Here is a 14,044-nt window from a genome sequence, read left to right on the forward strand (position 1 = left end):
TGATATTCAGAAAATATTATTGAAATTTCCTTAAAGCCTTGTAAAAGCCTGCATTTACATTCTTCCCCACTTTACCCAAGTCTTTAAAATTGCAGGAGGTATCCATCTGCTAAAAAGGGAGATCAGTTACTGAGCATCCTGCTGCCAAATGACACTCTTCTCCCCTCCCCCATCTATATTCTATAAAAATAGCTTCCGCTGCTCTGTGGTTAGCAATATTTATCTTGCCGATAATAATGAATTTTTAGAATTTTAGGACTTGGAATTAGAAGCAACTTAAGAGATCACACAATCCAGCCCTTTCCTTCTTTGACAAATGAGGAAACTGACCAGTAAGGAGACAAAGTTTCTTGCTCAAAGTTGCCCAGACCAGAATTTGAAACCCAGGGCATCTGACCCCAAATTCTTTGTCCTTTTTGCTAAAGGTAGAGCCTTTTTTGGGGGGAAATTTCTGTTTTAAGGTTCTCAGTTTCCACCTGCTCTTAAAAACACAGTCTTACTTTTAGGGAGAATCCTTGACAGAATTTGTTTCAAAAAACAGGCTTTCACGTATGCCATAAGATAATTATAGGAAATATATATCAAACCTATTTATACATAATATTGACATATTTGATATTTTTAATTCTTTAATTTTATTCTACCAACAACATGATAACAATAACAATAATAAAGACATTTTATTGTATACAATTCACTTTTAATGACATTTCTTCTTAGAAATCAAGTTTCTAAGGATAATTAGTACTTTCTGTAGAAAGAAAAAGACAGTTATAGATTTAGAGCTGGAAGGGACCTTAGAAATCATCTTGATCAACTCACTCTTTTTATAGATATAGAAATGGATGCTTGGATAGGGCTCGCCCCAACCTCATATAAGTAGTAAGAAACTGGGCTGGGATTAGAATCCAGGTTGTCTGACTCTGAATTCAGCACGATGATTTGAATTCTTTTTTTCCCACAGTATATGTGTATATACACACACGCATATAATGTATGTGTATATATGTATATATGCATAAAATATATATGTGCATATATGCATGTGTACATATGTACATGTATATGTGTGTATCTGTATCTATGTAGCACATATATACAGTATATGTAGGTGTATTCTTACCAAGTAGTGTCAAACTCAAATAGGCCCATTAAACTATACATAAAGACCCTTACAGGCCACATGTGAATTTAGAAAACTGCATATTTAATATTCTCTGTGTTTCATTGTACTTTTATTTATTTTGTTAAATACTTCCCCTTTACATTTTAATTTGGTCCAGACTCCATCAGTGCGTGTTGCAGGCACATTGTGGCCTGAAGGCCATATTTGATTTGCCACATCCCTTCTTACTGTTTTCTCAAAAGTTTCTGTTGTTCTGTCGAGTCCCTTAATTATCTCTCACGTCTTCCTGAAGATATCTGTTGTACCATGAGACAAAACATTCAGAACAAGATATTATTTGCTTGTATGATATTTCTTAGTGATTAAGTAAATTAACATTCATTTACAATGTGTTTGCACATTGTTAAAAGCTTTCAGATAGGAGGCAGTCAGAGGCACTGATTAACCACCGAGTTATTCATGGCCATGATATAGCAGCTTGGTAGCAGTAAAATAGAGCTAGGGATATCAGAATTCTACAAAAGCACAGTAACAGGATGGCTCTCCTAATCACCATGAACTGGCCTCCCTTGTGGCCTGCTGGGAAGGACTAATTGTGACAGATTAATTCATTAATCATAGCTGAACCAAATGTGCTGAATACAACTGTGGAAAAAGTCTTTGCCTTATAGTCCATAGGGCTTGTCCCCTGTGCCCTTATTCAAAAGCTTCAATGACTGACCGTCCTCCAGAGAATATAATCCAGACTCCTTTGCCTGGAACTCAAAGTTCCCACAATATAGCCCCAGTTCAAGGAAAGCTTGTGTGTGGACTTTGGAGTGAGAAGACCTGTGTTCTCATCTCTGCTGCTGACTATGGGCAAAACATTTCCCTTCCTTGGCTCTAGTTTCTTGGGCAGAAAAGTGAGGGGCTTGGTGTAGCTAATATCTAAAGACATCTCTAGTTGTAATATTCTGGGATTCTGTATTGTCACTTCCTCCTTCTGGATAAATTCTCCTTCTTGGCTTCCGTGATGCTGCTCTTTCTTGGTTTTTCTCCTATATGTTGGAATGATCCTTGTCTTCCTTTTACTATCTAATAATCTATCTCATAGCCCTCAAGCAGGGAGAGGACTGTGCTACCTGAGTCTCTGTTCTGGACCCTCTTCCCTTCTTTCTCTATACCATTTCTCTCGGTGAGCTCAGCAGTACCTGTTGGTTTGGTTACAATTCCTGTGTACAAGATGGCCATGTTGTCTTTAGTGCCATTCCAGAGAATCCCCCTCTCTTGAGCATCAGCCTCATATCACCAACTGCCTGTTGGACGTTTTGAGCTGGATGTAACCTAGGGAATGAAGTAGTGAGAGCCTGAAGTGGGACAATGGTCATATAAGTAAAGAAAGGGGGACAGATGAGAGAAGAGTTGGAAGATAGAATTGGAAAGACTAGGACTGAACAGTTGTAGGTAGAAAGTGATAAGAGAAAGGAACATAAGTGAGAAGGTAAAGTCTAAAATGATGGAGAGATGGTTAATCTGGTAATTGAAAGAATAAGAAATGTTATAAGGATAACATGAATATGAGGAATTTTCAGAGAATCATGGAACAATTTGTATGAATTGATATGCAATGAAGTGAATTGAACTTGGAAAATAACACACTGAATGATTACAACAAAGTAAATGGAATAAGTAATAAAATAAAACTGAAATAAAAGTGAGCTCTTAGGGGCAAAGACTTCTAAAAAATTATTTGCACCAATAGCTAACATTTGTATTACACTTACTATGTGCTAGGCACTGTGCTAAGTACTTTATAAATGTTATCTCATTTGATCCTCACAACATCCCTCGGAGGTAGATACTATTATTACCTCCATTTTACAGATAAGGAAATTGAGGCAAACAGAGGTTAAGTGACTTGGCCAAGGTATTATAACTAGCAAGTGTTTGAGGTCCCACTTGAACCCAAGTTTTCCTGACTCCAGACATGGAGCCCTCTCCACTGTGCATCCCAGCTACCTTTGTAGCTCCAGCACCCAACTTGAGGCTGTGAGCAGGGTAGATGTTTAATAAGTTCTTGATGAATTGAACCAGATAGAGCTATCCACTTTGATGAACCTGCTAAGGTGTATCTTCAATTCCTGCTTTTTAATGACCATTTGCTCCCAACTTATAAATATTCTAAGGTTTCTCAGTGACCAAGCCTTAAACCAATTCACTCTGGAGAATTCACTTTGGACAACCATGGGTCCCTGCCCAAGCACTACATAATGGTTGCTTTTTTGGCCCTCCTGGCTCAGAGTGAATGCAAATTGGCCAGCAACTCTGAGAGTCTTTCCCTCCCAGCTTGATTTTTTTTTTTTAATTAAAGGGGCCATCCCTTGACTCTTTTTTTTTTTCTCTTTGGTGAGGCAATCTGGGTTGCCTAGGGTCACACAGCTAGTAAGTATCATGTGTCTGAGGCCATATTTGGACTCAGATCCTCTTGACTTCTGGACCGGTGCTCTATCACTGCGGCACTTAACTGCCCCTAGATTCACTTCTTAAAGAGGCCTATTCACTGAATGGGTGTTACCTCTTTCAAAGTGAGAACCTGAAAAGACCTTAGCTTAAAAGGGCTAGGGTCTCCCATTGCATCCTTCGCCAACTCCAGTCGTCCTAATGAGTATCTGGCCACTGGACCCAGATGGCTCTGGAGGAGAAAGTGAGACTGGTGACCTTGCACAGCCCTCCCTTCCTCAGATCCAAGTCGATTCCAAGTCACGTCATTGTCTCCCTGATGTCATGGTCCTCTTTGTGAACCAAGGACAAACACAGCGACAACAGTCTGCCTCCTTTTCCCCCTCAGGTTTTCACAGCGCTTTGCCTGGGCCTTCTTCTATTCACATCTCCCCTCGTAGCACAGCTTTTTGTAAACTTGGCTCTTTTCCCCCTGCCAATCCATCCCATTGATGCTAGACTATAAGCTCCCTGAGTCGAGACACCATGTTGAACCTCCTTTGTATATGTTGCCAGTGCTCTGCGCACAGTAGGTATTTAATACGTATTGGATGAACTGACTTGAACTGCATTAGCAACATCCTCGTGCTCCTTCCGGTGGCTCTAGGAATCTCTGGACTTCTTTAATCTCCTCTGAAGAGGAGTGAAGGAGTAGGACCAAAGGGTGGAAAAGGTCAGGAGGCAGATTTCAGCTCCGTATAAAGGAGAATAGCCTTATAATTCGAATGGAATGAAGCATCTCATGAAGTGGTGAGCTCCTTATCTCTGGTAGCATTTGACTAGAAGCTCAATTAGGGGATGTTGTAGAGGAAATCTGTGCATTGGGTGGGAGGGTGACCTCTAGGCCCTTTCCAACTATGATCCTCGTGGTGTTAAGAGGACTGAATGTGAAGCCACCAATGCTGGGTTTGACTCCAGGTCTGTGCTTTATGTCTTGGCATGTCACTTCTTCAGGGCTCAGTTTCTTTAACTAGAAAATGAATGGGTTGGATCAGATGATCTCTCTGGACTCTTCCAGCTCTAAATGCTGCAATCCTGTTTTTTTTCTGATAGAAAAGGTATTTCATGACAAAGTTATATATAATGCAGTAAAATTTATTTACTATTTTCCCTTGGGAAGCAAGATAAATCTTGTCATTGACAGGTACCAGATGCATCCAATTTTCTTTTCACTAAAATGAAAAAATAGTTCCTTGGTGAAGTGTACCTTTATGCTTTAGGATTTTATTTCTCTATGGCTGCATATGATGTGAATAAACCTGACAGAGAGGGAAGGTCACAAGTGCTGGAGGGGATGTGGAAAAATTGGGACACTGATGCATTGTTGGTGGAGTTGTGAACTAATCCAACCATTCTGAAGAACAGTTTGGAACTAGGGCTATGAAACTGTGCATACCTTTTGACCCAACAATACCACTACTAGGTCTGGCTCCCAAAAAGATCAAGAAAAAGGGAAAAAAGATCTATTTTTGCACAAAAAATATAACAGTTCTTTTTGTGGTGGCTGAACAAGTTGTGGTATATGATTGTGATGGAAGATTATAAGAAATGATGAGCAGGACCATTTCAGAAAAACCTAAGAAGACTTATATGAACTGATGCAAAGGGATATGAGTAGAACCAGGAGAATATTATACATAGTAATAGCAATATTGTAAGTATGAACATCTATGAAAGACTTAGGTATTCAGATCAAGACAAATAATACAAGATAATTCCAAAGAAGCCATGAGGAAATATGTTCTCCACCCTCAGAGAGAGGAAGAGGGAGAGAGAAAGAGAGAGAGAGAGAGAGAGAGAGAACTGATGAATTCTGAATGCAGATTGAAGCATACCTTTTTTCTTTTTTAACTTTCTTTTTCTTTTTTTGTGTCTGTGTTTTCTTTTGCAACATGACTAATTTGAAAATATGTTTTTCATGACTTTACATGTATAGTCAATGTCAAATTGCTTGCTTTTTTTTTTTACTTAGGCAACAGGGTTAAGTGACTTGCCCAAGGTCACACAGCTAGTAAGTGTTAAGTGTCTGAGGCTGGATTTGAACTCAGGTCCTTCTGACTCCAAGGCCAGAGCTCTATCCACTGCGCCACCTAGCTGCCCCTCAAATTGCTTGCTTTCTCAAGGGAAGGATGGAAGGGAAGGAGAGAATTTGGAACTAAAATTTTTAGAAAATGAATGTTAAAAATTTTTTTAGTATGTAATTGGGAAATATTTAGCAAAAATATTAAAAAAAGAAAAAGGCACAAGGCCAAGCAGAGATACTTTGGACACTATTGGATACCTACTTTCTAAGCTGACATGGAACCATTAATGATTCCTTTTGGATTGATTATTTAACTAATTCTGAATCCATCAAATCCTATTATTATCTAACCCACATCTCTTCCTCTTTGCCACAAGAATAGCATGAGCTGCAGAGCTTTTGCAATTTCTTTGCTAAAACATAGTTAACTATGTTTTCAGCATTCCCCACTGGCTATAACATTCCCAGCAGATAGTTACCCCTCTTCACCCTATTAGAGAGAACAAATAGCATAGTGCCCTGTACTTATAGGTCCCTAAGAAATGTTGACTGAATTGAATTCATTTGAACCCATTATCTTTTAAGGTAGCTCATTCCACCTTCAGACAATGCTCATTGCTGGAAAGTTTATTTTTGTTTCCCACACTGTATATGTCTGCTAATAATAAACTGCAAATAAATAATAAAATGCAAAACGTCAATCAGTGTTCTCTTTCACTCCCCTTCCCCACTGCAATGAGATTTCAAAGCTTTTCTTGTGTCATACTATAGCAAAAGTAATTATTAGGGAATATGATGGAGGTGGGGGGAAATATGGGAACTTGGAGAACACTTAATTTTGTCTCTGGAGAAATGTTACTGCTGGGAGATGGAAGTTTGGAAGGGAACCCTCTGGTAGAATCTTTGACATTGCCTTTTTGTTCAAAGTTTGAGCCTCAACAAAGGAAATGCTAATTTCTTACTCTTTATGGTCACTGTTCAAACCCAATTGAATGTGAATTTCTGCCCATTGCCTCCCAGAGGGGAGCCCAACTGCATGTTGTAGGGTACTAGAGAAAATATACTTGGAAATCACTCAGAAGGTAAGAACTAGGAAAGAATCAGAGGAGAAAAAGGACTAAAAAGATGGTGAGGTCTCTGGAGTTCATTTCAGGCCCTCTTATCTTTCCTTTGTTTCCAGGGTGCACAGGTTTGAGGTATATCATAGCAGCTCACATTTCTAGAGCCCTTTAAGCTTTCCAAAGCACTTTGCTCACAACCCTCTGGGGTAAGCGGTGAAAGTCCTATTTTAGTCTAGAAAGTTCAGGCTTAGAGAGTGAGATGCTGTAGCTAGTAAACGTTAGAGCCAGGATTGGAACCTAGGTTTCCCTGATTATGACTCCAGTGCCCTTTCTCCTGTATCATCCTTTCTCACCAAAGTACCTAACTTGGTTGAGTATCAATTGAAAACCCATTTCAGCTTCATCAGCAAGAATGATCAGTCACCCTGAGGATCACGGATCACATGTTCCAGCCCCGTTCAAATTGTTGGCCCTGAACTTGTCTTCCCCTTCTGTCTTCCAAAAATGTCATCACACGGTCCTTAGAGGATTTTATCAAGTCCCTATTTGTTCCTGGTGGTGCAAAGTGAAAAATAATCACATGGCCATAGAATATGGGAGCTGAAAGGGCCTTTAGAGACCGAGTGATCCAACCCATTCATTTGATAGATGAGGAACCAGCTTCAGACAAGTGCAATGATTTCCCCAATGTCATAAAACTGATTAGTTACCGAACTTAGACGCTAGTGTCCAGTGGTTCTGTTGTTAGATGAATGAGTGAATAAAGCATTGATTAAATACTTACTCTGTGCAAAACACTGGGCGTACATGTAGGAGGCAAGACAGTCTCTTTTAATAGGGAAGATACAAATTTGGAAGGCTTCAGCTTAAAGTCAGATGACTCCAATGCATTAAATACATCAGGCACATTCATATCCCCTACTCCTTTGTTGTATTATGCTGCATAATGACAAGCCTGTCTACAGAGAAGATAGCCAGCACTGTGTGATTTCAGTGTGCATACATCAGAGATAACTGGTGGATAATGCTTTGCAAATCTTAAACACTGGATAAATGTTATGTGACAAAGCAGAAAGAGCTGAATACCAGTATGTACCTAGGCAGTAAAGCATTAACATGTGGTCCCTAGTCACTTTACCGCTTTACTTTGTTCTGTTATTTCAACCTTCAGAAGAAGAGAGGTCTTAGATAATTTTCTTACAATTATGGTACTCTATCACTAGGTGGCAATAGATACCTAAGTCTAGTGGTCCGATTTTTTCAAGGAGAATGCTTTATGTGAATTTTAGATTATAGCTAGAAATTGTCCAACAAATGAGATCTTTTTTTAAAGACAATTTAATTCAGTAAAGCAAATGATTCTTACAGAGCAAGATTTTTTTAAAAGAAGTAATTCTCTTTCTTATTTCTTATCAGTTTATTCCACCCCAACTTTTACACTCAGACTCAGATGAGAATTTCTTTATAATTCTTTCTGCTTCCTGTGGACATGTGCACAATGTTGTCTTCAAGTCACATTATGGCCAAAACCTGTGTAGCTCTCCTTATCTGTTGGGTCTGGTCATTACAAGTTAGAAAACTAGAAGATTGGCTATCCCCTGTCTAAACCTGTTTATAAGCTAATTTCCCATGGGTTTTAATTCCCCCTCTAAGTTTTATGCCTCTCTTTTCTCCATAAATGAAAAGGTATTGTTGTGATAGAAGCCTAAAATCCTTTGCGTTGCTGCTCTCTGATCAGAAGGAGATGTGCTACTTTTTCCTTAAACAAGAATGAACATCCTTTTTCCTTTTAGATTCCAACAGAGAATATACTGCTATGTGTAATTTAAAATATGCACTCATATAATGACTTCTCTTAGCAACTCCTTAGCAACCCATATCTTCTATTAACTGCTTCAGGTAGAGAGTTCTTTAGAAACTACCCCCAGAAAAATTCAGTATTCTTTAAAAAATAATACTTTAAACAAAACTTCAATGAGACATTACTAACCTTATATATCAGAGTAATTTTTTTATTTTTAATTTAACAAACATTTTCTCTTCCTCTTCCCCACCCTCAGTGAACAGCAGCAAAAAAGAACAATAATACCCTTGTAACAAATCTACAGAGTCAAGTGAAACAAGTTTTTATATTGACCCTGTCTGAAAATATGTCATTCCGCATCTTGAATCCATCACCTCTCTATCAGAAAGTGGGTAGCAGACTTCATTCTTGATCCTTTTTGGTCATGGTTGATCATTAGAGTGATCGGAATTTTCAAGTCTTTCAAAGCTTTTTTTAAAATGTTGTTATTGCATAGATCTTTCTAGTTCTGCTCGCTTCGCTTTGCATTATTTAGATGAATCTTTCCAGTTTTCCCTGAAATTATCCATTTTGTGATTTTTTTGTGGCACAAAAACATTTTCTTACATTTACATGCCATAGTTTGTCTACCCATTCTGCAATAGATGGGCACCTCCTTTGTTTCCTGTTCTTTGCCATGGCAAAAAGAACTTCTGTAAATATTCATTACATTAAATTCCTTTTCTTCTTTCTTTGATCTCTTTGCATGTACAGGTCTAATAGTAGTATTGCAGGATCAAAGGCTTTAAAGACTTTTGGGGCTGTGATGGGTGAAATCTGAAATGACTGAGGAAACAAAGGTTTGAGCTTCTGAGCATATTGATTTACTAAGCAATGGATGCCAAAAAGCATAACAAATTGGGACCAGGCAGCTTCAGTTTAGTACTGGACCCTGAATACAGGGGAAGACAGATATTAATGAATTAAAGGAAAATAATTAAACAGGATGTAAACCAGGATACAAGATTAGGTATTTCTAATATTTCTAATTGAAGGAAAAATTTGGGGCTTTCCAAGTGGGGAGGCAGATGAGTAAATAGGTACAATTCTCTGAAATCAGAAAAGAAAGGTGTCCCATTCTCCCCCACCCCCACCCCCAAGTGTCTGTATTCAATTAAAGGAGCAAAGAAACAGTAACTGATTGACCACTTTGAGGCGAGTTTTCAGATAAGACATATGGGTTGCTTGAGATGTATAATTGTGAGAAAACTCCTTGCATCAATCTTTGGGTCTGACTAGGTTCCTGGTTAACATAACCTAGGTCCTTAGTTAAGGATTTCTAAGCAGCAGGTAGAGGTGGTCCAGCTTCCCAGGCACAAAGGGCTAGGTCCAAACAATGCAATAAAGTTTTTTTTTTTACAATTCCCATAATAGAATCAAGTTTTCTCACAAGACAAAGATTGGATTAGATCCACAATTGAGTAGAAAGGGAACTGAACTAGATCCAGAATTGAGTCACCAGATGGAGTCATTGTGGTTCACTTAGTTCCCACAATTTCCACAGGGTATAGTCACAAGTTGTCCTCCAGAATGTTTGGACCAAATCACAGTTCCACTAATAATGCATTAGTGAGCAACCCAACATCATATAGCAAGTAAATAAGGTGGACAAAAGTCTAGAATGGAGAGCGAGAATGTGGGGAAATAACTGGGGGAGTTAACAATCAGTTTTCACATCACTGGAGGCCCTTTTTCCAAGGTTGTGTGGAAGCCTTTCACATTCAAGAAAAATGGCCATTCCTGAAGTCAATTCACAAATTCCTCTCTAGGATTCTTTGGTCTCCCTACCAGAGAACTCTGAGGACACATATTGAACTTACTCTTCATGAAGTCTCATACTGAGAAACGTTCAATGAGTATGGGAACACTTATGCAAAGAAAACGAGGTGTCTTTAAGATTTCCTCAATTTTCAAGACTTAGGACACTCAGTTCCTATAACTTGACAAAATGAACGTAGAAACTACAATGTGCCAGCATTAAGCCTTGTCTTTCTTTATTCTTTCTTTTTCATTGCCCTTAGAGGTCTTAGAGGGTATGAAAAGTGGAGGTGGAGAGAGGAGTAAAGGAATGGACAGAAATAGGGCATGTCACCTGGAGAAAATTGCTGAGTGTTTGATGAGGAAGATAATTAATTAGAACTGTATTTCAGTGGGCCTCTCTCTATTTCTCTCCGCTAACTATCTGTCTGACATTTGGGTTCTGAATGCCATGATATTTTTAGTATTCACATGCATCCTTAACAAGCAATGTTCACTTGCCTGTCCTGATTCTATGCTATAATTGTGGGTCTGACCTACAAAAGTCTGATGGTTTGGTAGGCAGTTCCAAAGTCTCCTTAAACTACTACTGGGGTAGATACACCATTTTGCTCTTATCCTAAGTAACAGATGACAACCCAAGGTACTATCATGCAGTTGAAGGAGCTCAGAATTTGAGTTCAGAGGACCTAGGTTCAAATCCTGTTTCCTTTGCGCACGTTCTGTGTGATCTTGGATGAGTTGCTCTTATTTTCTTCCTCTTTTAAATGAAGTGGGTTGGGTTAGATGACCTCTAAGGCCTCATACAACTCTACTTCTTTGTTGTTATTCAGTCATTTCAGTCACATCTGACTCTTTGTAACTCCTTTTGGGGTTTTCTTGGCAAAGACACTAGAGTGGTTTGCCATTTCCTTCTCTAGCTCATTTTATAGATGAGGAAACTGAGGCAAACAGGGTGAAGTGATTTGCCCAGGGTCACACAGTTAGTAGGTATCTGAGGCCAGATTTGAACTCAAGTGTTCCTGACTCCAGGCGTGGTTCTCTATCCACTGTGCCACCTAGCTGTCCCCAATCCTAGCTGTTTTAAATCCTAGCAAAGCTGTGGATACTATTGCTCCAGCTCTAAGTCCTGTGATCCTATAATTGTCAATAGAAGGCACATGCAATTATGTTTCTTCTCCTGGCTCTCAGATCTTTTGTCTCTCTTGTGAGTTTCTCATTATCCTCTTGCCCCATAGAAATGGAGTTTCCCCAAGGTCTTGTTTTTGAGACCTCTTCTTTCTCACTACTCTCACCCTTTGTGAGTCCATTCATTCATGTGTGTTCAATGATCACCTTTATGCAGAGGATTCCTAATCTAAATCTTCAGCCTCAACCCTTCCTCAGAATTCCTGTCTGATATTTCCAGCTGTCTATTGAGTATTTCTCCTTAGATACCCTGCCAGAATCTCAAAATCAACATATACCAAATTGAACTCATCATTTTCCCCTCAAAATGTCCCTCTTTCTCAACTTCTGTGTTTTTGTTAATGGGACCACCAATTAATCACTTAGCATCCCAGTCTTATGACGTCTGAATCAGCTTTACTTCCTTCCTCTCCTTCCTTCTGTTACCGAGTCTTGTCATTTATTTTTCTGTAAATATTATTTATATCTGGACCCTCCTCTTAATTCTCAGTGATATCATCCTAGTTCACACCATTATCTCTTTTATAATAGCTAACATTTGTATAGTGCTTTAAGATTTGCAAAACGCTTTACGTATTTTAATTCATTTTATCCTCACAACAACCTGCAAGGTAGGTGCTAGTACCATCCCCATTTTGTAGATGAGGAAACTGAGACATGGGAAGGTTAAGTGACTTGCCTACAGTCACATAGCTAGTGTACGTCTGAGGCAGGATTCGAACTCATAATACCAAGTTCCCCACTCTACTGTGCTGCTGGGTTGCCTGCAATCATTTTTCACCTAAATTATAGTAAAAATGTCCTAATTGGTGTTGCTGCCTTCAGTCTAGCCCTTCTTCCACACTACTACCCAAGCAATCTGCCTAACTCATTACTGTGATCATACAACATATGTACTAAAAAAATTTCTGTAGCTCCCCATTGCCTACTGAAAAAAAAAGGTTACATTTCTGACTCTGATATTCATGGCTGTTGACCATCTGCATCCAGTTTTCCTTAACATACTACTTCTCTTCATATATTCTCTATTGTATTTAACAAATATTTATTAAACTTCTACTACCTTTAAGGCATTGTGCTGGGTCCTGGGAGTATAAAGACATTTAAGAGTTTTTGCTGTCAAAGAACTTATATTCTACTGTGGGATGAGTATGTGAAACATTTATAAGCACTCTTTAAGGTTGGCCAAATGCTTTTCCATACATCATTTCATATGATCCTCAAACACATAACGAGGTCAAGACTTCATGTTTATTATTCCTATTTAACAGATGAGGAAACAGAGGTTTTTACTACTACATCCCTTTTTACTACTTTGCATGGCTTCTTGATTGCATTCTAGACAAAATAGAATGAATCTGTCTTTTGGTCTCTTTAAGTTCTATATACTTCCTATACTCCATCCCCCACTCCCACAATGGACTCCTCTTTCTTGGGGTCCATCTGTCATTCCCTAACTCCATCTGTTGAAATTCTTTCCTTCAAAGCTCAGCTTGAAGGAATGTTACTTCCTTGGTGAATCCTTCTACACTCTTAGGTTTCACATAATACTTTGTGTGACTCTTTATATTTATCTCACTTTCCGTTGTTATTTTTAAGCTTCCTCTATCTCCATTAAGTTGGAAGCTACCTTAAAGCAGGGTGGTATAATATGCATCTTTGTAAAGTTTGTCTAACGTTAACATAAACTGGATAGTGTTGACATCAGAATGGCTAATCTTGAAGACTGACAAATTTCTACAGTTTATTTTTTTGAAGCTTAAGATTGTTAAAATTCTTATTTGCAAATTAAATTACTCTAATTATTTGTCTCATGCTTCCTTCCCACCATTTTTCTTGCAAACTACTTTGTTCATCCTTTATTCAATCAACATTTATTATATACTTACTGTGTGCAATGCACTATCCTAGGTGCTGGGCATACAAAGACAAAAATTGCAACCTTATGTTCTGCTGGGGATGAATAACAAATACGCAGATAAGCAGATAGAATATAAGATTGGTTAGGGGGCCCCACTAACAGCTGAGGGCATTGGGAAAGGGATGGCTCTTGAGTTGAGGCTTGAAAATCAAGGAATTTTGAGAGTTGTGTGCGGGTATGTGGTACAGTATGTCTAAGACAGTTAGGAGGAATGATACATATGGTGCTAAACCTCGAATCAGAAAGACTTTGAATCCCACTTCAGACATTTACTAATAATGTGATCCTAGGCAAGACACTTAACTTCTTAACTCTTAACTCCCTCAGTTTCCCCATATTTAAAATGAGGATAACAATAGCAGCTACCTTGGAGGTGACATTAAAATTATTCAAAGATTCAATGATAGGTACTGCTACCATTCAAAACTATCAGCGCACAGAAACATTTAAAAAACTAGTTTATTATATGTTTGGAGCATAGACCCATGGTATACAAAAACCAGTGGGCCCTAAGCATTAGTTTTGGCAGTGTCATATAGGTTTTAATTACATTGGCAGAATGGGTACTATGGAATTTTACAGCATGCAGGAGGGGAAAGTAAAGATTTACACAACAAAGAATAAAGAACAGAAGAGGAAGACCCAC

The 14,044-nt window shown here is 38.6% G+C and overlaps 1 protein-coding gene across 1 annotated transcript in view; it reads left to right on the top strand.

The window, feature by feature from the left end:
* DNER (delta/notch like EGF repeat containing) overlaps positions 1-14,044 on the top strand; it is a 340,534-nt gene that overhangs the window by 142,495 nt on the left and 183,995 nt on the right.

This window comes from Phascolarctos cinereus, unplaced genomic scaffold, assembly GCF_003287225.1.
Source record: "Phascolarctos cinereus isolate Bilbo 61053 unplaced genomic scaffold, phaCin_HiC Scaffold_7;HRSCAF=346, whole genome shotgun sequence".
Taxonomy (NCBI): Eukaryota; Metazoa; Chordata; class Mammalia; order Diprotodontia; family Phascolarctidae; genus Phascolarctos; species Phascolarctos cinereus.